The sequence below is a fragment of the Staurois parvus genome, unplaced genomic scaffold, assembly GCF_062004578.1.
Source record: "Staurois parvus isolate SC_StPar_1 unplaced genomic scaffold, SC_StPar_1.0 ptg001091l, whole genome shotgun sequence".
NCBI classification, from domain to species: Eukaryota; Metazoa; Chordata; class Amphibia; order Anura; family Ranidae; genus Staurois; species Staurois parvus.
In genome coordinates, this window is record NW_028318887.1 from 1,274,359 (window position 1) to 1,301,605 (window position 27,247).

General features: G+C 42.6%; 1 long non-coding RNA gene across 1 annotated transcript; it reads right to left on the bottom strand.

Annotated features, from left to right (window-relative positions):
- Positions 1 to 26,744, bottom strand: LOC149440330 (uncharacterized). The gene is made up of 2 exons (XR_016307672.1): positions 26,653 to 26,744; positions 1 to 307 (listed from the first exon to the last, which is right to left on the bottom strand). It is a non-coding gene; the product is annotated as an uncharacterized LOC149440330 (long non-coding RNA).
- Positions 26,745 to 27,247: the final 503 nt, after the last annotated feature.

The following is a 27,247-nucleotide window of genomic DNA, read 5'->3' on the forward strand; positions in this document are numbered from 1 at the left end:
TAATTTTAGGCACATTTATTGGTTTTAAACTAAAGATATACAAAGCATATACATTATCTATTTCTGTACATAATTTCATTCTCCATTAAATATAGCTTCAAGTGTGCTATAAACTTTTAAATGACTGAGAGACTTCCCTTGCTCTTTGTTTCATCGCTGCCTTCATCTTGATGAACTTGCTCTTTTGGTGCCAAACAAAAGTAAGACCTCCAGTCTTCAGGTATAATTAATAGGAAGAATCCCACTCCAATGGCCAAGAATCCCATCATATTACTTTCAGAGGATATCTCCCATTGCTGATCCATACCTAAGAAAAAAAAACATGAAACCAGAATAGATAGAGTATATGTTATATCTCTACCCTGCACCTACTGTAAAGCAGTGTGAATGGCAGAAGATACTTAGAACAAAGAATTGGCTTAAAGTTTAGTAAGGGGTGCAGATTTATTGGGGTTGGTTTACAAAGGGCAAAGAGGCTGTTACTTTGCAAGGGGCTTTTTTCTTGCCTTAACGAGGTGAATTTCAGCAGAATTTTAACATCCAATCATGTGCAAGCTAAAATACTGTTTATTTTATTTTCCTTGCATGTGATTAGATATTCTTTGCAAAAGTGAATTTTCATTGCATTCACTAAGCCAAGGAAAAAATTTGCTGGAAAACAAACATTCTGTTTATTTTTAGTAAATCAGCCCTAATGTCTACCTCCTCTTTACTAAAACCTTTGATGATGGAGTCCATACCTGAGTTCATGTACTGCCAGAGTTCAGTCCCTGCCATGGCCTCAATGGTGATAGTTGCAGGATATGCTAATCAGTAGGCTAAGTCAAGCTTGGGGTGATGCCTAAGGTTATATCTAGTCATAAGAGTTTGTGCATTAGTACTGACAGAAGTCTAATGATGGGGTCTAGTCTGAGGTCCTTTGAAGATCAGGAGCTGCTCAATTTAAAAACAGTAGAACTGCATCCACAGTAAAATGGCTACATAGTTATTCAGGATGAAAAGGACACAAGTCCATCTACTTCAGCAAACAGAAAAAAGCTAGTAAACCTCCTTATATACTCACAGTTGATCCAGAGGAAGGAAAAAACTCAATAAACCATGATGCAATTTGCTCTAGTTGGTGTGTGTGGGATCCTTACAAAAATATATAGCTGTAAAAGAATCACACCTATTCAACAGGGATACCTACAGACATTCAGTGGCATGACTCACAAAATTATAACAATATATAAATGTATTAAATTGTAAATCAGAGATAAATCAAATACCCCTCACTTTGTCTTCAACACACAAAAACCAAACCTAGACACCATAGTGTAGCCATTTAGCATATGTGGGTACCTGTCCCTGGATCAACTACTCTTAGTGTTACTTCCTATTATTATTATTATTATACAGTATTTATAAAATGCCAACAGTTCGCTCAGCGCTGTACATTACAACTTCCTATAAATGTTAGGCTCCAAGCTTCCTATAAATATTAGGCTCCAATTATATTTTGTGCATTTAGGAATTAGTCCAGCTCTTTTTTAAAACAATGTACTGATCTGGCCAAAACGACCTCTTATTCCACATTTTCACAGCTCTTACTGTGAAGAAACATTTCCAAATGTGGAGGTTAAATCTCTTTTCCTCCAGATGTAAAGAGTGTCCCTTTGTCCTCTGTATTGGCCTGAAAATGAATACCTCTATACCAGGTTCACTATATGGACCACTTACTGTATGTATGTATACATGTATTAATACATGCTGGTCATATCCCCCCTTATCTTCTCAAGAGAAAGTGAATTCAATTCAGCTAATCTTTCCTTATAGCTGAGCTCCTTCATGCCTCTTATCAGTTTGGTTGCCCTCCTCTGCACTTTTTCCAGTTTTCTGTTATCTTTTTTTGTGAACTGGTGCCCAAAACTGAGCTGTACTGTATATAATCCCATACACTGCTCTACTGACCCCTGTCCTTTGCCACACTGACCCATCCTCTGCCCTACTGCCCCTGTTCTCATTACTGATGACCCCTATTGTCTATCCTGCTGACCCCCATTCTCCATCCTGCACTATTTCAACTGATAATTGCGCGATCATGCAATGCTGTACCCAAACAAAATTAATGTCCTTTTTTCACACAAATAGAGCTTTATTTCGGTGGTATTTGATCAACTGTGCACTTTTTATATTTAGCGCCTTAAACAAAAAAAGACCGAAAATTTTTAAGAAAAACAATATTTTTAGTTTTGGCTATAAAAAATATATAGTAAACTCAAAGTAAGTCATAAATTTAGGCCAAAATGTATTCTGCTACATGTTTTTGGTAAACAAAAATCCCAATAAGTGTATTATGATTGCTTTGTGTGAAAGTTATAGCGTCTACATACTATGGTATAGATACTGCAATTTACGCCATTTTTTTTGCTATAAAGCACTGCACTAGTTTAACTGACAATTGCGCGGTCATGCAATATGGTACGTAAATTAAATTTCCGTCCTTTTTTCACACAAATAGAGCTTTCTTTCGGTGGTAATTGATCACCTGTGCGATTTTTATTTTTGGTGCTATAAACAAAAAAAGTTTCGAAAAAAAGTTTCAAAAAAACAAATGATATTTTCTCATTTCTGTCATAAAAAATATCCAAAAAACTCAAATTTCATCATAAATGTAGGCCAAAATTTATTCTGCTACATGTTTTTGGTTAAAAAAATCCCAATAAGTGTATATTGCTTTGTGTGAAAGTTATAGCATCTACAAACTATGGTATAGATAATGGAATTTAAACAGCTTTTACTTTCTGACTTCCTATCATTGAGGTGCTAAAATACCAGGACAGTACAAACACCCCCAAATGACCCCTTTTCGGAAAGTAGACACCCTAAGCTATCTGCTTAGAGGCATATTGAGTCCATGGAAGATTTTTTTTTTCCGCAAATGTTTGGAAAATGACAAAAACATTTTTTTTTTTACACAAAGTTGTCATTTAAATGATATATTGCTCACACAAGCCATGGGTATATGTGGAATTACACCCCAAAATACATTCTGCTACTTCTCCAGAGTATGGGGATATCACATGTGTGAGACTTTTTGGGAGCCTAGCCACATACAGGAGCCTCAAATCCAATGACCACTTTGAAAACCTGAAGGTGCGTAACCTCCTCATTTCACTTCCTCACTACCTATCACAGTTTCGGAGGCCCTGAAATGTCAGGATAGCACCAAACACCCCCCCCCCCCCCCAAATGACCCTTTTTTGGAAAGTAGACACCCCAAGGAATTTAAAAAGAGGCATGGTGAGTATTTTGCAGATCTCATTTTTTCTCACAAGGTTTTGAAATATATATTTTTTTTAAGTTATTTTCAGTTTTTAAATTATTTTTACACTGTCCCTTTTCATTTTTTTTTTATCACTTAATGCTATCACAGGGAATGCAAATATTCCCTATAACTTTAATGGGCATTTTCATATATTCTTTTTTGAGAAATCTGGGGTCTATAAGATTCTAGATATCTCCTCTGCCCTTACATTATCTAATCTCAGCAAGATCGGTGTGATCAGGTGCTTTCCCAATTTACCAATGGCACTGTTTATATCCTGCGAAACTGAAGTGATGAAATGCTCGTAGCTTCTGAATTCTTGACTATTGAGATGATTGGCACCATTCCACTCCGATCAGCTCTATGGTCAGCTGGCAGAAACGCTGGCTGCATTCTCAGGTTCCCCTCATGGCACGGGACTGCCCAAAAAGGCCGTGGAAGGCAGTTGGGGGGGGGCATCATCTCCCGCTGCTTGTAAAAGCAATCCTGCAGCTAGTTAGTCACTACGATTGCTTTTACATGAAAGACGATTACAGGCTGAAAAAACGATACCACAATAATGCCTGCAACTGTAGGCATCATCCTGGTATAACCATTCAAAGTCATGTGATGTACCAGTACGTCGCTGGTCCTTGTTGGGTATATATGCTATGTTTTTTTTTGTATGCAGCCTGTGGGCTGAATGAAAAAGAGAGAAGAAATCTCTGCCAGAAAAAATGTGTGGTATGCCCACCATTAGAATATACCGCCCTGCATCCACCCACTTCTAATAGTGGGCACACATTAGGTCACACATTAGGTCACACAGTGCCACATGCACCAATTCCTGGATTGTACAAATGTCTAATCAGTGGCATTTTTGAATAAAAATTGTCCACGTATAAGTGGTACTCCATATTTAAAAAGGATGATACCAAGTCCCAAACTATCTTGCCAGTACTCCCCATGTAGTCTGGGCATCCGGGGGGCTCCACATGACTATCTTTTCCCTTGTAAATCCGAAAGTTATATGTACAGCCTGTTGCCCTCTCACAGGTCTTATACATCTTGACCCCATATCTGGCACACTTGCTGGGGAGAAATTGTTTGAATGCAAGGCGGCCAGAAAAATTAATGAAGGACTCATCAATGCAGATTTTTTTCTGGGGAGTATAGACATCTACAAATGTTTGGTTAAGGTGATTTATGAGGGGGCCGAATTTTGTGGAGCCGGTCAAATTCAGGGTCACCCCGAGGATGACAGAGTTCTCAGTATTGTCGTTGAAATGCATAAAACACAAACCGTAATGGGTTTCCATGTGAATGGTCTGGCAAGGTTTGAATTTGGGTTGGCGGTGATAAATTGTTGTGCATATATAAATTGCTTTGATCCACAATCAATGCATACAGATTTTCCGTGAAAAGCAGCTCCAAAAAATTAAGGGGAGTAGTTAAAGTTGCTGTTTCAACATGAATTCCAGGTTGGGCAGTGAATGGGGGAGGTATGGGTGCTGCAGAATTTGTGGGTTGCCAATTGGGATTTGCAAGCACATCCAGAAGGATACTAGGGGCTCTATGGGCCTGTGTGCGAATTCTTGGTGGCTGCGGGACACTACTTGTGCTCGCCACCACACCACCTTGTACTGCACTTATGGGACTCGCCACGTCACCAAGTGATACTGCAGTGCCGGTATGTAAAAGACCAGGATCTACTAGGCCGCTGGTACTCACCAGTTAACCAAAGGTAGAGCGGCACTAGTACTGGCACTCTGCTGCATATGAGAGTCATCAAAATTTACCAGCAAGTGCTAGCAGAGATCAGGCCTGATCCTGGCAATCAAGGGGTTAAATGTGATTACTGGTGTACTTACAGGCAATCTGACTCTATCTGGGAGGGGCGTGAAAATCACGGGAGTGCGAATCATGTATATATATATATATATATATATATATATATATATATATATATATGTGATTTTGCGCACCTATGCCGCCCTGTAGTATTTTTGATACAGGGTGGTCAGGAAGCAGTTACAAAAGTGGTTTGCGTTACTGTGCTGTGTTACTTTAACTGACAATTGAGCGGTCATGCAACACTGCACCAAAATGAAATTTACGTCCTTTTTTTCCCACTAATTGAGCTTTTTTTCGGTGGTATTTGATTGCCTGTGTGTTTTTTTATTTTTTGCACTGTAGAAAAAAAAAGACTGACAATTTTGAGGAAAAAAACAAAATTTTGGACTTTTTGCTATAAAACATGTCCAGTAAAAAAATTTAAAAATCAAATTTACTCATAAATTTAGGCCAAAATGTATTCTGCGACATGTCTTTGCTAAAAAAAAATCCCAATATGTGTAAATTAATTGGTTTACGGTTACTAATTGGTTTACTAATAATGGTGGCGATTAGCGACTTATGGCAGCGATCAGCGACTGTGGCAGACATTCTGACACTGGGGGGGAAACTGACTTGGTGTCACTGACATCCCCATTGACACCAATACAGTGATCTGTGCTAAAAAAAAAGCACTGACACTGTTCTAATGGCACTGGGGAGGAAGGGGTTAACATTTGGGGGGCGATCAAAGGGTTAACTGTGTAATGGGAGTGTTTTACTAGGGGGCAGGGGGTGTGTGCTTCACTGTAAGCACACTGATTGGGATGGTTGTGCTCAGCCACCCCAAGCAGTGCACCCACACTGACAGGGAGGAGGGCTGCATTGTAAACAATGAAGCCCTCCTCCCTATCGGTGATCGCCAGTAATCACCGGGCTCCGACGGGTAATCACCAGCCGGGATGCGGTGATTGACACCTGGGGCCGCGAACAGCGGCGTGGATAATGACGGTTGCTTGCCTCGTGCACGCCCCCTACCCGAAAATGCATGATCACGTATATATACGTGATCCTGTGCACAGGGGCCACCCTGCAGCAGTAAAAGTACTCTGGGCGGTCCCCAAGTGGTTAAAGTGAGGTTTATTTACAGTGAACAATAAACAAACACCAATAGCAGCAAAACATAAAAAACTCAAGGAAGTCAACCTGAACAACCAAAATGCAGAAACTACTAACTAAATATATAAATATGTACAAGTTTTAAATATGCAAGGCAAGGGGAATTCTGGGGAAGCAGATGGGAAGGGGGAAACAAAACTAACAAGGAGCAAGGCAGCAAGGTAACAGGGAACTAGATACAGGGCAGGAGCAAGAGCGGAGTCAGGAATTAATAGCCACAGAGTCTGGCAGCATGGCGAACAGGATACAAGACAGGAGCAACCAAAACACTGAAGCAAGGAGTCATAGCCGAAGTGGAAATGTTTAGGTGGAACTCCGCTTTAAGGTATCCTCCCAGCAGGTGTGTCCAAGTGGAACTGATTGCTGGGAGACACCTACTGACTGCTGGGAGACACCTGCTGGTGGACATTAGAACTGCAGCTTTCCACCCAGGGAAGAACAGTGCCACCAGCAGGAGAAACAACATACCAAGTTCTAAATTATGAGTTCCATATTCCAAATTCTGAGTTCTAAATTTCACATTCTAAATTTCAAATTCCAAGCTTCAAATTTTCAGCTTCAAATTTCAAGTTCCAAATTCCTATTTATAAATATTAAAATCTAAGTTCTAAATTCTGAGTTTCAAATTCTGAATCCGAATTTCAAATTCTGGTTTCTAAATTCCAAATTCTAAGTTCCAAATTCTGAATTCTGAAATTGAAATTCTTAATTCTGCATTCTAAATTCTGATTTCCAGGTTCCAAAATTTAAGTTCCAAATTCCAAGTTATAAATTCTGAATTCTAAATTTTAAATTCCAGATTCTGAGTTTCAAATTCTGAGTTCTAAATGTCAAATTCTGAGTTCTAAATTCCAATTTTCAAATTCTGAGTTCTGAATTTCTGATCACCTTTCCAAAGTAGTACAATGTTACTATGGTAACATTGCACTACTTTGATAACAGTATTTTTAAAAAAATAATTAAAAGTGTAAAAAAATAAAATAAGAAAATACTGTGTTAATTAAAAAACAAAAAGTAGGGTTTTTTTTTAACCACTTGACAACTGCCTCCCCGCATTGTCCGGGCGAGCAGCGGCTCCGGGCAAAGTGATGTAACCTTACGTTGCTTTCTATTTTGGATTGTGAACACGCCTGCGCTCCCCCACTGCCCCCCTATTGGTCCAGGGAGAGAAGAGAGAACACTGCACTGTGAGTAAAAGCACTACATTTTACACACACACGTTAGATTAGCACATCTAACACTTGGATCACACCTATTAACCCTTGGATCACCTCGTCACCCAGCCAGTTGCATTAGTACAGTGTCGGTATATAGAACTTTTCACTGATCACTGTATTACTGCTACTAGCGACATCAGATAACATCAGGGTCTGTAAGCTCCCCTCCCAGCCAGGGTGAGCTAGTGTTAGATTATCCACACACTATTACACTCACTCTATAGGTCGCTGATCACTGCCATTAGTAGTATAGTATTTGTATGGATCAATATATTGATCATGAACAGAACTATACTTGTGCCTCCTATGTATAGTGTCCCTAAAATGCAGTATTAGCAGGATCGGCCCCGTTCGCTGCCAGCACTAGTGTTGAGCCCCTCCACTGTTTTTCATGGAAGATTTGTATCAATTGATTGTAGGCTAAAGCAATTTATACGCGCAACAATACATCACTGCCCACCCAAATTCAGCTCTTGCCAGGCAATTTGCATGGAAACCTATAACGGAGTGTAAAACATTTTTGGGCCTAACCTTCAAAATGGACATTACAAAAAAGATTGAATTGTGGTCATAATTGTCCACAGACCTGATTCATCATATGCCCATGTTCTCTGCTGTTACATACAGTATATATATATATATATATGTTATTAAACACATACTGTTAATTCTGGGACAGGCCAGTGACAAAACCACTTGACACAACAAATTCTGTCCTGTACATGGATCAGTCGTCCTGGTCCCTTTGCGGAGAAACAGCCCCAAAGCATGATGTTGCCACCCCCATGCTTCACAGTAGGTATGGTGTTCTTTGGATGCAACTCAGCATTCTCTCTCCTCCAAACATGACAAGTTGTGTTTCTACCAAACTTCTATTTTGGTTTCATCTGACCATATGACATTCTCCCAATCCTCTTCTGGATTATCCAAATGCTCTCTAGCAAACTTCAGACGGGCCCGGACATGTACTGGCTTAAGCAGGGGGACACGTCTGGCACTGCAGGATCTGAGTCCCTGGCGGCGTAGTGTGTTACTGATGGTAGCCTTTGTTATGTTGGTCCCAGCTCTCTGCAGGTCATTCACTAGGTCCCCCCGTGTGGTCCTGGGATTTTTGCTCACTGTTCTTGTGATCATTTTGACCCCACAGGGTGAGATCTTGCATGGAGCCCCAGATCGAGGGAGATTATCAGTGGTCTTGTATGTCTTCCATTTTCTAATTAGTGCTCCCACAGTTGATTTGTTCACACCAAGCTGCTTGCCTATTGCAGATTCAGTCTTCCCAGCCTGGTGCAGGTCTACAATTTTTTTTCTGGTGTCCTTCGACAGCTCGTTGGTCTTCACCATAGTGGAGTTTGGAGTGTGACTGTTTGAGGTTGTGGACAGGTGTCTTTTATACTGATAACAAGTTCAAACAGGTGCCATTGATACAGGTAATGGGTGCAGGACAGAGGAGCCTCTTAAAGAAGAAGGTACAGGTCTACGAGAGCCAGAAATCTTGCTTGTTTGTAGGTGACCATATACTTATTTTCCACCATAATTTGCAAATAAATTCTTTCCAAATCAGCCAATGTGATTGTCTGGATTTTTTTTCTCATTTTGTCTCTCATAGTTGAGGTCTACCTATGATGCCAATTACAGGCCTCTCTCATCTTTTTAAGTGGGAGAACTTGCACAATTGGTGGCTGACTAAATACTTTTTTGCCCCACTGTATATATTACACACAATATACTACACAGTGTAAAAAAATAAAAAAATAAAAAAATAAAAAATAAAAAAAAAATCACTTCCACCCCACTCCCCTTCCCAGGCTCATGCGCAAAGGCAAATGCAAGCTGCTGTCCCGTGACAGTATGTAAACAGAGATTGCACCATGCTTGTGAGGTATCACCATGAACGTCAGATCGAGGGCAGTAATTCTAGCACTAGATCTCCTGTGTAAATATAAAGTGGTGACCTTTAAAGGCTTTTAAATTTTCTCCTATTGATATTACAAAATTTACTTAGTTTGTCGCCATTGCATGTGCAATTTTAAAGCATGTCATGTTTGATATCTATTTATTACGCATAACATCATCTTTTATATTTTATCAACCAATTGGGCAATATAGTGTGTTTTTGTGCATTAAAAAAGTTTATTTTTTCCCAAAAACAAGCGTTTGAAAAATCGTAAATACTGTGTGACATAAAAAATTGCAACACCCACCTTTGTATTCTCTAGACCATTGCTTTAAAAAATAATATAATGTTTGGGGGTTCAAAGTAATTTTTTAGCAAAAATAAGTTTTTTTCATGTAAACAAAAAGTGTCGGGAAAGGCTTGCTGTTCAAGTGGTTAGAAAAATGGGTGATGTGTGGCAGAAGCTCCTAATGTTGGCCCTGAATAGCCAGGATAGTAGAAGCACCCTCCCCCCATCTAAATGATCCCTTTTTGGAAAGATATTTGCTAAGGGGCATGGTGAGTAATTTGCAGATCTCATTTGTTGCCACAAGTGTTTGGAAAATGAAGAAAGAAAACAAAAATGTATTTTTTCTTTTCAAAACCCTGTGGCAAAAATGATATCTGTAAAATACTCACCATGCCTCTTACCAAATTCCTTGGATTGTGTAATTTCCAAAAAGGGGGTCATTTGGGGGGGGGGTTATACTGTCTTGGTATTTTAGCACCTCAAGAAATGTGATATGCAGTCAGAAAGTAAAAGCTGTGTAAATTCCAATATATATACCATAGTTTTTAGACGCTATAACTTTCACACAAACCAATTAGTTTACACGTATTGGGATTTTCCTTTACCAAAGACATGTAGCAAAATCCATTTTGGTCTAAATTCATGACTAACTTTGAATTTATTGGACTTTTTTTGTAACCAAAAGTAGAAAATTTCTTTTTTTTCAAAATTTGCGATATTTTTTCAATCATATCACAAAAAATAAAAAACGCTATGGTGATCAAATACCAACAAAAGAAATCTCTATTTGTGTAAAAAAAAGGACATAAATTTAGTTTGGGTACAGCATTTCATGACCGCACAAATATCAGTTAAAATAGAGCAGCACCTAATAGCAAAAAATGGCCTGGTCAGGAAGGGTAGTAAATATTTCAGAAGGCAAGTGGTTAAAATTGCACCACACCAAAAACACCCCACGTTTACCAATGCATGAGGGTACCCCTAAAGAGCAGAGCATTTGTCTGCTTGTCAGGAATGAGAGCGATTTTGATTGGGTTCAGCGACACACAGTAACGTGAACCAAGTCTTGGACAGGGGTGTCTCGTTTTCAAAGGTGCCCCGACTGAAAAAAGGTTAAGAAACACTGCTCTATATGCTACGAGTGAAGATTTGGATTTATCACAGAGGTTTATGCACTGACATGTTTTATATTGTTTTACATATTTTTGTCTGAACCTGGGTTCACACTTCTGTGGTGCGGCATGTCGCATGTGATTCGCACAGGAACCACACCACATTCCTGTGCAAATCACATGCGAATTCTGTGTGGTGCGATTTGAGTTATACATTTTGTATGGCTCAAATCATAACGCATCCACACCAATAAGGTACTGGACCCTTTTTTTGGTCCGCACTAGAATCAGATCACATGGGTATTCACACCCATGCAATCCGACTCTGCACATCGAACTGCATTTTGCAAGTCGATTTCAGGGTTTTGTTAACATACAAACACACACACAGAGGTTCTCATAAATGGGGTGCGATTGTGTTGCGGTGTGGAATTCGCACACAAACCGATACGAATTCCGCAGCACATCAGTGTGAACCCAGGCTGAATATATTGTTATAATTGATGATTTGTAATATTCAGTTCAATTGTATTTATTTTATTATCACAGAACTTGAGGTCTTCTTAGGCTGGCGGGCAGATTTACAGTATTTATGTATTTAAAGAGGAACATCACTGTCCCTGTATATTTATTTTTCTTTCTCCTCAACCCTCTGCTAGGTTGTCCTTGAAAAATATACTCACATGCCCAGATAATCTAGCATTTGTCTGGTGTAATCTGCCTCTTTGCTGATGCACACTGGGTCTCACGCCACCTGCCATCTTCTTTTTATACAACATATAGACATATACAGTTTATACCAACTGTGTCTTCCTGGTTCTTGCAGCCAGCCTCCAGCTGACAAACCATGTAGTGTAGATTGCCCCAAAGCCTCCTGGAATATGTGAAGTGAGTGTCCCAGGAGGCTGTGGGGAGTACAGGGAAGCACACAAATGAAAAAGGTATTTACATTTATAAGGGATTATGAGAATAAAGATGAAAAGGAATAGTATAGTGGAAAGTAGTTAAAGAGGCTGAAGGTCTGCTTTAAAGTTGACTGAAAACAAAAAGTGAAAATTTGCTATGTTATGGGTAACATTTAGGAATCATAAATGTGGTAAAACCCTGAACATTTTACCTTTGATCTTTTTTTCCTTCTCAAAAAATGGCAGTTAATTTCTTGACATATGAGGGTGCCTAGACACTCATGTGCATACAGCCACATAACTGTATATCAGCTATGTGAAATCTATGACATAGCTGCCTCTTACTTTTAGTGTTTGCAGATTTGGAGTTAAAATTGGTGATGTCACTATTATACTGCTCACTGTTCTCCTTGCTGCCTTTACCAAGCTGCCTGCCTCCATACTGAAGCACAATACTGAGCAAGGTATGATCGGGAAATTATAACCGGCAGGTAAAGCAGTATTTTCCCTATGTTTGCTCTTTTAGAACGACTTAAAGTGGAGCTCCACCCAACAGTGGAAGTTCCACTACTGTAAGCCTTTGTCCCCCGCTCCCTGTTAAGGATTGGCACCTTTAGGGAGCGGGGGGGGGGGGGAGCAGGTGCCCAAATTTGACAAGTACCCACTCTCACTTCTGCTGCGATCGCCTAAGGTGATTGGAAGCAGAAGTTGTCCTCCCCTTTCCCTCCCCATAGTCTTCTGGGACATATGACAGGTCCCAGAAGATTACGGGACCATTCACAAAGCGCAGCGCTACTCATGCATGTGCAAGCCACAAGCTGTCACAGCCGGGTGCCTACACTGAAGATGCCGGTGCCGGGGAGAGAAGACAGCCGGTGATACCTGACGTGATGAGGACACTGCTGGACTGAGGGACAGGTAAGTGTCTGCATTTTAAAAGTCAGCAGCTACAGTTTTTCTAGCTGCTGACTTATTTTTATTTATTTAACTGGAACTCTGCTTTAAAATAATCTGCTTTCTTTTTATGAGGAAGTAAACAAAAACGTAGGCAAAGGAGTGGCTGTGATAAAGAATGCCTAAAAAGGGAGTGTTTGTGAATATAATATACTTGAATCTTGAAAAAGTATTTCACACAGTTCCCCACACACAGCTGAAGTTAAAGTCTACAGACTTAGAAAATTCAGTTTGTGGATGTATAGAAAACTTGCTAAAAGACCGTATTCAGAGAGTAATTTATTGATTAATTCTCTAAGGTGTGAATCGATGGTCTAAGGTTATTAGTGATGTACCCCAAGGTTCACTGTTGAAACCCTTAACTTTTTATGTTTCAGAGGTTTTTATTGATAATTAAAGTACAAGCGATTGTACAATCACTTCAATTGAGAGGTCAATAAAGATAGAACTCTCATAAATTGAAAGCCTTGAAACCATACAATATGCGTATCCAATAAAAAAAATTTAGGAAACACAGTACAAAATCATCTTTGACTCTCGACACCCCAAAGGCAACAAGAGTTGGTAGTTTCCACTATATCCTACTACAGTCTGGCTTCCTTGAATATGAATTTACAAACGGATAGGCATTATGTGATTAAAGTGAGAAAAGTCATAGCAGCCATTAAAATAACCTGTGCTCCTCAAGTATATGGAGACTGGATGCTTATGAAAAGTAATGAAAGTAGTGAAAAATAGAGAGAAAAAATGAGAAAGGAAAATAAAAGAAGTCACAAGCAGGAATAAGGAATAGAAAGAAGAATGTAGAATGGGGTGCTGCTTCAGATTGAGTGCGGCTTCGAACGAGTGCATAGAAGAAGCAGTTAAACGCAGCAGTTGAACTAAAGCAGGAGAACCCAAGCAGCAGGAAGACACAACAACAGCAAGAAGCTCTACTGCATGCTGGCAGACTGCAAGCAAACACCCTGGGAAACCTCTTACATGCCTGAGACCCACTCTGTGTGCCTTTATATAATACGCCCCTCCTCTCATCATATTACTACCCTCTGTTCCCAAATCTCATTTCTCTACCCCTCTGCTCCACCCCACAACCTGTACATCTCCCCCTCACTGCTATCATCTCCCTACTACTGCTCTCCTCACCTCCCCAAAATGTCTCTTCCACTCCTCCTTCTCATTTTCCTCTCCTCCGTTCCCAAATTCCATTCACTATATCCCTCTGCCCCTCCCAAACATTTGTATATCGTGTCCTCACTGCTTCCCTCACCCCTCTATGGCACCCACCACCTCCTCCTATTACTCCACTCTCCCACTGACCCCAACACCTCCACTAGGAGTTTCTCACGCTCCTGCACATCCCGCTCCCATGCCACCTTTCTCACCCTTCTCCTCCTCCTAGCCGTGGGGGACATCTCCCCAAATCCTGGCCCTCCACCTCCCTCACCCGCTCAACACCCTCCCACTTCCACGTCCTACTGCAACCCCCGCAACTTAGTATCTGTCTCCCTGCTCCCTAAAATCTCTCCCCCGTTTTCATGTGCACTCCTGAACGCCCGTTCGGTGTGCAACAAGCTTACCGCCATCCACGACCTCTTTGTTTCCCGCTCCCTCAACCTCCTGGCGATCACGGAAACCTGGATCCAGCCCACTGACTCTACCTCCCCTGCTGCACTCTCCTATGGAGGTCTCACCTGGACCCACTCACCCAGGCCTAACGGTCGTAAAGGTGGTGGGGTTGGTCTGCTCCTGTCACCGCAGAGCACCTTCCGAGTCCTCCCAAACCCCCCCTCCCTATCCTTCTCCTCCTTCGAGGCCCACTGCGTCCGACTATTCTCCCCAACCCCCCTGAAGATTGCTGTGATATACCGGCCTCCTGGATCCATACCTCGCTTCCTGGATGACTTCTCCTCCTGGCTACCCTTCTTCCTCTCCTCTGAGCTACCCACCATAATTCTTGGGGATTTTAACATCCCTGTCAACCTCGACAACCCGGACACAGCCCGTCTCCTCCACCTAACCTCCTCCTTTGCACTTGCACAGTGCATACAATCCACCACCCACTCCGACGGAAATATCCTTGATCTTTTCTTCTCCAACCGATGTGCTCCCCACAACCTCACTAACACCCCCTTCCCTCTCTCTGACCACAACCTGATCACCTTCTCTATCTCCTCGTCCTCCAACGCCTACCCCTCCAAATGTCACACTACTACCAGCCGTAACCTCCGCAACCTTAACCCTGCCTCCCTCCACTCTGCAGCTGATCAACTCCATGACCGCATCCTCCCCCTGTCCTGCCCCGACTTGGCTTTGACCGCCTACAACAATGCGCTCTCAACAGCCCTTGACTCACTAGCGCCTTTAACCACACGCAACACCAGACCCCGACCGCTCCAGCCCTGGCAGACTGATCACACCAAGACCCTCAAACGACAAAGTCGTGCCCTGGAGCGACTATGGCGCAAAACCAAATCCAAACAAGCCTTCACCCGCTACAAATCTGCCTTCCGCACCTACACCTCCTCCCTCCATGCTGCCAAACAGGCCTACTTCTTGACCCTCATCAAGGCCCTCTCCTCCAATCCTCGCCGACTCTTCTCTGCCTTCAACTCTCTACTCTCTCCACCCCCACCTCCACCCAGCACTTCACTCACTGCCCTTGAGATTGCCAATCACTTCAAAAACAAAATTGACACAATTCGCAAGAACATTGCCGCAACTCACACGCCCTCTCAACCTGTCCCCTCTCACACAGCTACCCCCTTATCCCCCCTCCCCCTTGACATAACCCGCAGGGACTTCGTCGCTGCTCAAACTCTCTCCAACCCCCTTCACCCTCACTCAGCTACCCCCTCATCACCCCTCTCCCACGGCCCCACCACTGCTCTGACCTCCTCTTCCACCCCACCCTACATTCCTCATACTGAAGCTCCCCCAACACTCCACACCTTTGACCTTACTACCATCGAGGAAGTCTCCAAGACCCTCTCTGATGCCCGCCTCACCACCTGCCCCCTCGACCCTATCCCCTCACAACTCCTACGACCTTCCTCCTCCTCCATCCTACGCTCCCTCACCCACATCTTCAATCTCTCCCTCTCCTCAGGCACTTTCCCCTCCCCTCTGAAACATGCACACATCACCCCCATACTTAAAAAGCCCTCCCTGGACCCCAATGACCCGAACAACCTCAGACCCATCTCCCTGCTCCCATTTACATCTAAACTCCTCGAGCGCCTAGTCTACACCCGCCTATGCTCTCACCTCAACGACAACAACCTCCTCGATCCCCTACAGTCCGGCTTCCGTCCCCTACACTCCACCGAAACTGCCTTACTCAAACTCTCCAACGACCTGCTAACCGCCAAAGCTAATGGACACTATTCAGTGCTCCTACTCCTTGACCTCTCTGCGGCCTTCGACACAGTCGACCACCCCCTCCTCCTCAAAAAACTACACTCCCTCGGCCTCAGAGATTCTGCTCTCTCCTGGATCTCATCCTACCTGTCACAACGCTCTTTCAGCGTTACCTATAATGCTACCACCTCCCCCTCACTCCCCCTCTCTGTTGGGGTCCCTCAAGGCTCTGTCCTCGGGCCCCTTCTCTTCTCCATCTATACCTCCTCCCTTGGCCAACTCATACACTCTCACGGCTTCAACTACCACCTCTATGCCGACGACACACAAATCTATCTCTCAACCCCCCACCTCACCCCCTTGGTCTCAGCCCGAATCACACACCTACTGAGCGACATATCAGACTGGATGTCGCTCCACTTCCTTAAATTGAACCTCTCCAAAACCGAGTTTCTTGTCTTCCCCCCAGCCCGGACACCACCCCCCATTGATTTCTCCGTCACATCCAACAACGCTACCATCAAACCCGCCCTGCAGGCCAGAGTACTGGGTGTCATTCTGGACTCCAACCTATCCTTCCAGCCCCAAGTCCAATCTTTAACAAACTCGTGCAGACTCCACCTCCGCAACATCGCCAAAATCCGCACGTTCCTAACCCCAGAAACCACTAAACAGCTCATCCACTCCCTCATCATATCACGACTCGACTACTGCAACTCCCTCCTCACTGGCCTGCCTCGCCGCTGGCTATCCCCTCTTCAGTCCATCCTGAACACGGCTGCCAGACTCATTCACCTTTCCAACCGCTCTGTCTCCGCCACCCCCCTCTGCCAATCCCTCCACTGGCTTCCGATTGCGCAACGAATCAAATTCAAAATCCTAACGCTGACGTACAAAGCTGTCCACCATACTGCCCCGAACTACATCACTGACCTAATATCCAAGTACCGCCCAGCACGCACACTCCGCTCCTCACAAGACCTCCTTCTCTCTAGTTCCCTGGTCTCCTCCTCCCATGCCCGCCTCCAGGACTTCTCCAGGGTGTCACCCATCCTCTGGAACTCCCTGCCCCAACCCATCAGATTATCACCTACTCTCCTCTCCTTTAGGCGCACCCTGAAAACCCATCTCTTCAGGGAAGCCTACCCCACCCCCTGCTAACTTGCCTCCCTCCTCCACTCTTCCTACCACTCCATCCCCCACAGCTATCTCCTCCTGTGCCACCACCCCCTCCCTCCTAGATTGTAAGCTCGAAAGAGCAGGGCCCTTGATCCCCTCATGTTTTGCATTGTATTGGTATTGTTCTGTCACATGTTCTGTCTCCCTTTGTAATGTACAGCGCTGAGCGAACTATTGGCGCTTTATAAATACTGTATAATAATAATAATAATAATGTAGAGAATTATCCCTCATCTGTTTGGGTCCCACCTCCCAGCCCCTTCCTAGAAGCTACATGGAAGGTTTTAATTAGCCTAACCAGGGATTCCAACTCTTTTCAAATCTGGTGTGTTTGCCCCAAAGAACACTAGCCAATTTTTATGTAACATCATCCAGGAAATTTTATTTTTCATCAAGGTAATATCAAAGATTGGTGACTTCCTAGCCTTTGCAATAGTCATCTTGGCCACCAGGAAAATGTAAAATATAAGAGATTTGGTATTTCTAGGGATGTTGCATTACGTATACCTGCATGTATCTTAGCTGTCCATTGGGACCAGATTTCAGATGGTATCTCCTCTCCCAGGTCTACCACCTAAGCTAATTGGAGAGGCAATTTGAAGGGGTGGAAAAGAGCGGATGTAAAACTGAGATTACTCCCTGTGGATATTGGTTTTGCATGCATCTGTTTTCATATAGTGTTCTAATATTAATATTACCAGTAGATTGAGAGATTGCCAAAAATTAAGAATTTGGTTTAAGGGGAATGACTCAAAGGGGAACATCTAGTGGAAACAATTCTGGCAAGCTGATTCTCTTGTGGTCCAAGAAGTTATTAAAGAGGAGTACCACTGATGTACAGTAAGTGTGGGCTTGAGGAGAAATCTTTTACAAACTGTGTCCCAGACTCCCAGTGAGTGGGACAAGGTAGGCATAGGATAGCCTTACAATTTTTAAATTGCATCCACATAAGGAGATCAAATGAAAAGGGGTTAACCTGCTTGAGCTACTGACTTCCAATCAGGTCTGTAATTGACAGAATAAATTTACTCAACTAGGGTCAATTGTGCCGCCCCATAATATCTCAAGAGTTAGGGAGCCTGCAACCCTCCAAACATTTTGAGGGCATAAGTAGTTTTGCTGGTAACCCTACATCCACCAGAACTTCATATACATATTTAAAGAGAAGGGATTGGAATCATTTGAAATGTGGGGAGGGGATGGGGATTGACAGGGTGAAGAAATAGTATAACATTTTTGGTAACAGGGTTATTTTTAATGTAGCTATCCTACTGAACTAGGAGAGAGAATATGTAGACCAAGTTTTTAGTTCCTCCTCCATAGCAGTGTAAAGGGGAATGTAGTTAGCTTTCTATAGTAATGAAATGTCTGAGGTTAGTTTAATACCCAAATATGATAAGGTGGATGATCGCCACTTAAAAGGCAAGGGAGGCTTGAAGAGATGTTATAACCAAGGGTGAAAATTTGATATTAAGCACTTCTGATTTATCCTGATTAATTCAAAGCCCAGAAACATTACCAAAATCAGTTAGAATCTTGAATAGATTCAGTAAAGTCATAACTGGGGATGTAACAAACAACAATGACTTTTTCACAAAAAGGGCGCTTTTATGATGGATGGCTGAACTCGGAATCCTGTCGGCTGCCCGTGATGCTGATGTTAGCCATTGGCTTTAAGTAGAGTGTTTGGAGCAGTGACAGAAATTTAAACCCAAAGTTCTACCTTTGAAGAATTCAAAATAGATAGGGCCAGGACAGGGAATCTAAGGCTTTATGCAAGTCCAGCAACAATAACATCCCTGATTCCACCCAACCCCATTCCAGATAGAGTGAAAAATGTAAATTATATTAAATTCTCATCTTATCTGATCAGCCGCCTGATGCTTGGGGACAAATCCCATCTGGTCCATGTGGATATTCATTTCCAGAAATGTGCCAAGCCTTTTGGCGTAGACTTTTGTCAACAGCTTTGGGTCAGGTCTCAGTTAGGTCAAAATAAATCCCTTTCCAAAAGCTCCTTAATGGGGTCTGATAAGGTATTTATCAGGAGATGCATCAATAATACACACTATTTGGTTATCTGAGGGCATCTGTGATGCAGTGTACAGTTTTGAATAAAAGGAGTGGAACAGGTGCAAGCTTGACTGAGGGAGCCATCCAGTTTCAGATTTTAGGTATATTGGTATACAGTGGATGAGGGTTAAGCGTCCATGCCAACACAGAGCCAGAACAGTCAGCTTGGTAAAATTCTGCCTTTGTTCATTAGAGGGTTTTGAGTGAGGGAGCCATCCAGTTTCTGAGTTTTGGTATATTGGTATACAGTGGATGAGGGTTAAGCTTCCATGCTAACACAAAGTCATGACAGCCAGCTTAGTAAAATTCTGCCTTTGTCCAGTAGAGATTTTGTTTTTGCTTTCATGATTAGACAGGCATTAAGTTCCAACCTAGCAGCATTGATTCTGTCATTCAGCTCTAGGTGAGGATTTTGTTTGTTGGAGGTAAGAAATCAGATTGTACCTTTTCTTTTTGTTGAAATAATGCTTCTAAGGATTTGTTTGAATGGGATGCTAGCTGAATTATAAACCCTCAAACAAAAAATTTGTGAGCTGCCCAAGTAATTGAAAGTAATGTTTCAGTAGGTTCATGTTGTTCAAAGGACTTTGTGATACGCTGTTCTATATCACAGGAGACACAAGGATTGCTGAGGAGGGAGTCGTCCAGCCCCCTAGAGAACAGGCCTTTATTTCTAGCAAGGGAGCCACAGGTCACTGAGAGCGCTGAATCATCCAGCCAGGAGACATCAATAATTCTGCTAGACTGGATTAGTCCCTCTTGCTACTGTACAGCGCTGAGCATACCCTTTGGCGCTAAATAAATAAAGTATAATAATAATAATGTTTGCACAATAGATAAGGTTGTTAAATAGTGATCAATACAAAAATAGGTGCCATAAACGTGGCAATATTAGGCATAGCCATGATGTATTCAGTTTTTCCAAACATCAACTAAATCATAATGGAAAAGCATTTTTAGCTAATCTCATTCCTAGCTTAAGCATGTATCTTGGTTGAGCAGAAGGTCTCTTGGACTTATCAAGGACCAAGTCTAAAGTGACATTAGAGTCCCCCCGTCCCCCCCCCAAATAGTACTTTCCTCTCAGGTTCTAAGAATGTCACATGGACCAGTCTCCGAACGATTGATAGTTGACCAGTATTGGAAGTGTAATATGAGATCAAGATGATCAGGGTGCCATCTAAGACACCTTGCAGAAAGATATATTGTCCTTCTGGGTCGCTAATCACCCTTTCTAGAGAAAAATATACCCATTTAGAGAAACAAATAGCCACTTCTTCCTTCAAAGGGATCGAAGTCAAACAGGGGTGTAGGTCTACCACATACAGCCATGGCTGAGCTTTGCAAATATTAAATGCATTTAAAAAAATAATTACCAATAACCTTTCTAGAGAAAAGAAGGCAACAATACACCATAGTTTGGGTGCCTCAGCTAATGAAATAGTAAATCTTCCTGAGAGTCCTAAGGATCTGCAATCAACATAGAGCAGATTGATAGATATGCTTGTTGCATACCTGCTAAAAAGGTATCTAATGGAGCTTTGTAAACATGATACACCTCAGTAGCCTTCTCAGTGGGTGTGTGGCGCTGGGTTTTATAGATAGAATCAGATGACAGGAGAGTCCCTAGAACACCAGGATGAGAAAGAAGTCAGACATCCGTATCCAAGGTCCCTCTAGAGAGAATAAAGGTTTCTCAGAGCTTAAAAATGTGTAAACAATCAATGCAAGCAGGCAGTCATTCTGAACAGCAGAAAAGGTAGAAATGTATAGGGAAAATAAGAAAAAGAAGTTGATCAGCAAATGGGTGGAGAGTAAGAAGGAGCCTCAGGAAAAACACAAATCAGAGGGGCCTGTTCCTGAATTGTTATGTGGTGTCTGGTGGTACATCATACAGGTGGGAGTAGAGCCACAGAATATGGGCTGCTGCCACCAGAAGCTTGCAAAGGAGATCAGTTGGGTTAGCTAGCTGGTTCAGTGGTGATGAGATGCAGTTTCTGCAGTAAAGTTTTGTCTTCCTAGAACGTTGAAAGAGTGAGTCTTGTTTTGCAAGGTAAACAAAAAGTAAAAAGGAAAAAGCCAGCAGTATTTTATCCCTTTGCAATGAGGGGTTGAAGGAGAAGTTTTAACCATCGCCGGTTTTGGACCATGGTAGGTGATATGTCTACAGATATCTGAATTGGGTGACCCCCTCAAATGAAGATCTGATGATTCTATGGCTCTAGCCATCACCTGTTCTATGACAGAGTAGAAATGAGGTTTGACAATAATATCCCTGGGGTTTCCGCTTGCCCATGGAGCTGTTAGAGCCCTTTATATCCTGTCCAGTTCCAATCTGTGTGTAGAGATATCAGGAATTAAAGTGTTTCTGAAGCTAAATAATTTTTTACCTTAATGCATCATCTGCAATAAGGTAACATTTTGCCAATTGCTGTGCTCCATCCCCCCCAAACACTTTCCTGAGTCTGGTATCAATCCAGCACTCTGCCCGTCTGCAGTTCTTCTCTCCTGCCTTTTTCTTCTCACAGGATGTTCTTGCATCAGTGGGAGTCATTGGCTCCTGCTGCTGTCAGTCAAACAGAAGAGGAAGAGTGGAGAGTGCAGGCAGGGACCCCAGAAGAGAAGGAAAGTTTTATTTGGGCAACCATATGGCAAATGAGGTTTAATGTTGATAAATGTAAAGATATACACTTGGGGTTAAAAACATGCATGCATCATACATTCTAGGAAGAGAACAGCTGAGGGAATCAATGGTTGAGAAGGATCTGGGTGCAGAGAAAGGTTACCAAACTGATAAGAGGCAAGGAGGAGCTCAGCTGAGGAAATATTAGCCAGATGGCGGCTGGGTAAACAGATCGTCCCTCCGGGTGGACGCTACATGGCGTCCTTTCTGGAACGCACATTGACTGCGGCGCGATCTGTCACCGGCCGTGTACCTCGGACAAGGCCGATGACAGATCTGTGTACCAGACCCGTTGCCAGTACCATGTGACCTGATGTGCCCAATCACAGCAGGTCACATGACAGGTGTATACAATGGATGGCTTTCTTTCATGCCATCCATTGTATTCAAGTGTGTCTAGCTGTGAATGGTCACAGCGATCACATGCACAAGCTGGGCCAGTCACAGCCCAGCTATGTCATGTGATTAGCCGTGGCCAAATCACAGGTAATCACAAAAAAAACCCCTGAATGAATCGATTTCATTCAGGTAAATGCTTGCTTATAGCAAAGTAATTCTTTGCTATAAACAAATCGTGTAAAAAAAAAAAAAAATACTGATCACTTCCCCAAAGTAGTACAATGTTACTATGGTAATATTATACTACTTTGGTCATAGTGCAATATGAAAAACAAATTAAAAAAAAAAGAGAAATAAATGTAACAAAGAATTTTAAATAATAAAAAATGTTAAAAAAATTAAAGAAAATTATCAATTTTTTATTTTCATGCTGTCACCAGTCAGTATCCCTCATCACCACCATGCCAGTTATATGATGATGTTGTACTGCACTGGTGACAGTATGTAAAAAAAAAAATAGTGAAAATTATTTTTTTAATTTCTTCATTTTCCAAAAAATGACAAAAAATTACAACTTCAAAGAACTTGCCATGCCTGTTATGAAATACGTCGGACTGTCTACTTTGCAAAAAGGGGTCATTTGGGGTATATCTGTACTGTTCTGACATTTTTGGGCCTCAAGAAATTAGATACTTTTTCAGATATATCCCATAGTTTGTGAACTCTATAACTTTCCTACAGACTAAATAATAAATACTAATTTGGGATATTTTTTCCAAAGAAATGTAGTAGAATACATCTTGGCCTAAATTTATGAAAAACAATTATTTAATTGTAAACTTTTATAACAGAAACAAAGAAAAACGTGTTTTTGTTTTTCAAAATTTTTGGTCTTTTTTTGTTAATTTAGCAAAAAATAAAAACCCGAGTGGTGATTGAATACCACCAAAATAAAGCTCTAGTTGTGTGAACAAAATGATAAAATTTTAGTTTGGGTATTATTATTATTATTATACAGTATTTATATAGCGCCAAAGGGTATGCTCAGCGCTGTACAGTAGCAAGGGGGACAGAACATGAGACAAGACAGTAACAATACAATACACCAGGGGTTCGAGGGTCCTGCTCTTTCGAGCTTACAATCTAGGAGGGAGGGGAAGGTGGTACAGGAGGAAATGGCTGTGGGGGATGGAGTGGTGGGAGGAGTGGAGGAGGTTAGTTGTTAGGTGGTGTTAGGTGAGGTTGGGGTAGGCTTCCCTGAAGAGGAAGGTTTTCAGGGTGCGCCTGAAGGTGAGGAGGGTAGGTGACAGTCTGATGGATTGAGGTAGGGAGTTCCAGAGGATGGGGGAAGTCTTAGAGAAGTCCTGCAATCGGGCGTGGGAGGAGGAGACCAGGGAGCTAGAGAGTAGGAGGTCCTGTGAGGGCACGGGTAGGGTAGTATTTGGGTATCAGGTCGGTTATGTAGTTTGGGGCGGCGTTGTGAATGGCTTTGTAGGTCAGAGTTAGCAGTTTGAATTTGATGCGTTGGGCAATCGGGAGCCAATGAAGGGATTGGCAGAGGGGGGAGGCAGATGTGGAGCGGTTGGTGAGGTGGATGAGTCTAGCCGCTGAGTTTAGGATCGACTGGAGTGGGGATAGCGTTCGTTTGGGTAGGCCAGTGAGAAGGGAATTGCAATAGTCCAGGCGTGAGATGATGAGGGAGTGTACGAGTTGTTTGGTGGTGTCTGGGGTGAGGAATTTGCGTATCTTGGAGATGTTGCGAAGGTGGAGCCTGCAAGATCTAGATAGCAGTTGGATGTGGGGTAGGAAGGAGAGGTGGGAGTCCAGGGTGACACCCAAAACTTTGGCGTGTGGGGTGGGAGAGACGGTGGCATTGTTAGTAGTGATGGAGAGGATGGGGGGGGGTGCGGGGTGGGGGGAAGACCAGGATCTCAGTTTTGGATAGGTTAGGTTTGAGGAAATGGAGTGACATCCAGTCTGATATGTCGTTTAGGAGGTGGGCGATGCGGGCAGAGAGTGAGGGAGTGAGGTGGGGGGTGGAGAGGTAAATTTGGGTGTCGTCGGCACAGTGGTGGTAATTAAAGCCGTGGGAGTGAATAAGTTTGCCAAGGGAGGAGGTATAGATGGAGAAGAGGAGGGGCCCGAGGACAGAGCCTTGGGGGACCCCGACAGAGAGGGGGAGGGAGGGGGAGGTGGCAGTGTTGTAGGTGACGCTGATGTAGCATTGGGAAAGGTAGGAGGAGAACCAGGAGAGAGCAGCGTCCCTGATGCCAAGGGAGTGCAGTTTGGCAAGGAGGAGAGGGTGGTCAACAGTGTCGAAGGCCGTGGAGGGGTCGAGGAGCAGGGGGATAGAATAGTGGCCATTGGCTTTGGCGGTTAGCAGGTCGTTGGTGATTTTAAGTAGGGCGGTTTCGGTGGAGTGCAGGGGACGGAAGCCAGACTGTAGGAGGTCAAGGAGGTTGTTATCAGTGAGGTGGGCGCTTAGGCGATTGTAGGCCAGACGCTCAAGGAGCTTGGAAGTGAAAGGCAGCAGGGAGATAGGTCTAAGGTTGTTAAGGTTAGTGGGGTCAAGGGAGGGTTTTTTGAGTATTGGGGTGATGTGAGCGTGCTTTAGAGGGGAGGGGAAGGTGCCAGTGGAGAGGGAGAGATTGAAGATGTGGGTGAGGGAGCGAATGATGGAGGGGGTGGGTGACTGGAGGAGCTGTGAGGGGATAGGGTCCAGGGGGCAGGTGGTGAGGCGGGCTTCAGTGAAGACCTTAGAGACCTCCTCAGGGGTAGTTGGGCTGAAGGAGCGGAGTGTTGGGGAGGTGATGGTGTGTGGGGCATTAGGTATAGTGGGGTTAGTGCGTCTATGAGGTCGGGGGAGTGGAGGGTTGAGGGGTTGAAGGAGGGTGGGAGGCTGGGTGGAGAGGTGGATTGTGAGTTGACAATGTCCTTCCGGATTGTTTTGGAAGTGATTGGCAATCTCGTGGGTGGTGAGTGAGGTGCTGGGTGGAGGTGGGGGAGGAGAGAGCAGGGATTTGAAAGTGGAGAAGAGCTAGCGAGGACAGGTGGAGAGGGTGTTGATAAGGGTTATGAAATAGGCTTGCTTGGCGGCGTGGAGGGAGGTGGTGTAGGTGAGGTAGGCGGCTTTATAGAGGGAGAACGCGCGAGGGGATCTGGTTTTGCGCCATAAGCGCTCCAGCGCGTGACTGTACAGTGTTGTATGACCGTGAAATTGTCATTCAAAGTGTGACAGCACTGAAACCTGAAAATTGGCCTGGGCAGGAAGGGGGTAAAAGTGCCCTGTATGGAAGTGGTTAAGTAACATGAAAGTATTCTTTCTTAAGAAGAGGAGATTAAGGTGGGATATGGTCACCATGTATTAAAACATAAGTGGTCCATGTAGTGAACTTGATGTTGAGTTATTCCCTTTCAGGTCATTACAGAGCTATGAAAAACTAGAATAGTTTCACTGTAGAACTAGTTCAGGCCAGCTTATTAAATTGCTTTAAAAAAGAGCTGGGTGCATTACTAAATACACAAACTATAACTGCATACTAACATGTATATGTCATAACACTAGGGGTAGTTGATCCAAGGAATATCTGATTGCCTCCTGGGGGATCAGAAATAATTTTTTTTTCTCCGCTAGAACAAATTGGATCAAGTTTCATGTTTGTTTTTTTTCACTTTCCTCTGGATCAGAATTCTGATATCAACATTTTATATATTTTGTTAAACTAAATGGACTTGTTTCTTTTTTCAACCTGACCAACTATGTAACTATGAATGACTTATGGAAAATTCTGACAGCACCATTGTTGGTTGAAGGGGTCAGTCAAGATACAGCTTCTATAGAATGTATTTGCCATGATGACCATGCCCATTCCAAACTGTCAGAAAGACATTTATACAATATTGGTGTAAAGGGTATCCTCCTATTAATGTGAGGCATGACTGCACTCATATTGAGGAACATAATTTTTTTGCAATAGTTGTTTGAACAAGTGGTGTGTGTTATTAATTTTGCTGGCCCCAAATGCCGTCATGTCAATTAATACTCAATATGTCATTTAGCCACATTAAGGAGCATTAGTTGTTCATTAGAGTTTTAATGCTAAGAATGCTTGCCAGTCATAAATATGTTAACTGTGCTATCGTAAGCTGTACCTCCTATGCCATTGCAGAATGCTTTTTTTTTGCTATCCAAGTTCCAACATGGGCTGGATTTGTCCTTGTAACTATGAAATTTCAGTAACATAAAATGTTGTTCTCTAGTCTCCTAATATAACTTATAATATAGATGTATCTCCTAATATAACTCTGAGTGGTTTAGTACATACAGGAGAGGAAGAAAAAGGGCTCACCACTTATAAAAGCTGCGCTGAAAAATACACCAAGTGACATTCCAGAACTTGGTAAGAAGAGGCATCCAATCTTCTCCAAAATGTGATATACTAAGAAAAAGTAAAAGCATATATATTTTATATAAAACCATTGTTTTGTTTAGTTATTTTTTTTAATTACATGTGTATTTAACTGCAAACTTACCAGTTTGTTTGGGTTTGTCTGTGATAATACTGTATATTGCAGCACATATCAACAGATTCCTAAACATGGATCAATAGAGTTAACCTCCCTAGCGGTATGATTATGTCAATATTTCTGTGCTCAAAGCGGTACATTTTTTTGCATGGAAATATGTTTTTTTTTTATTGTAGGCCTGTAATTTTTAGGAATAACTCACTGAAATCTGTCCGAACAGGAGTCTAGTAAACATCCCGGGTAGGATAAAACTTGAAACACGAAATCATAAATTATAATTTAATAAATAATCATAAAAATAATAATATAATAATAAATTTAATTCAATAATATAATCAAACCAAAAACACTGAAATTTGAAATATAGCGCCATGTTCGCACATCACTGAGCAAAGTCGCAAAATCATGCGATATTTG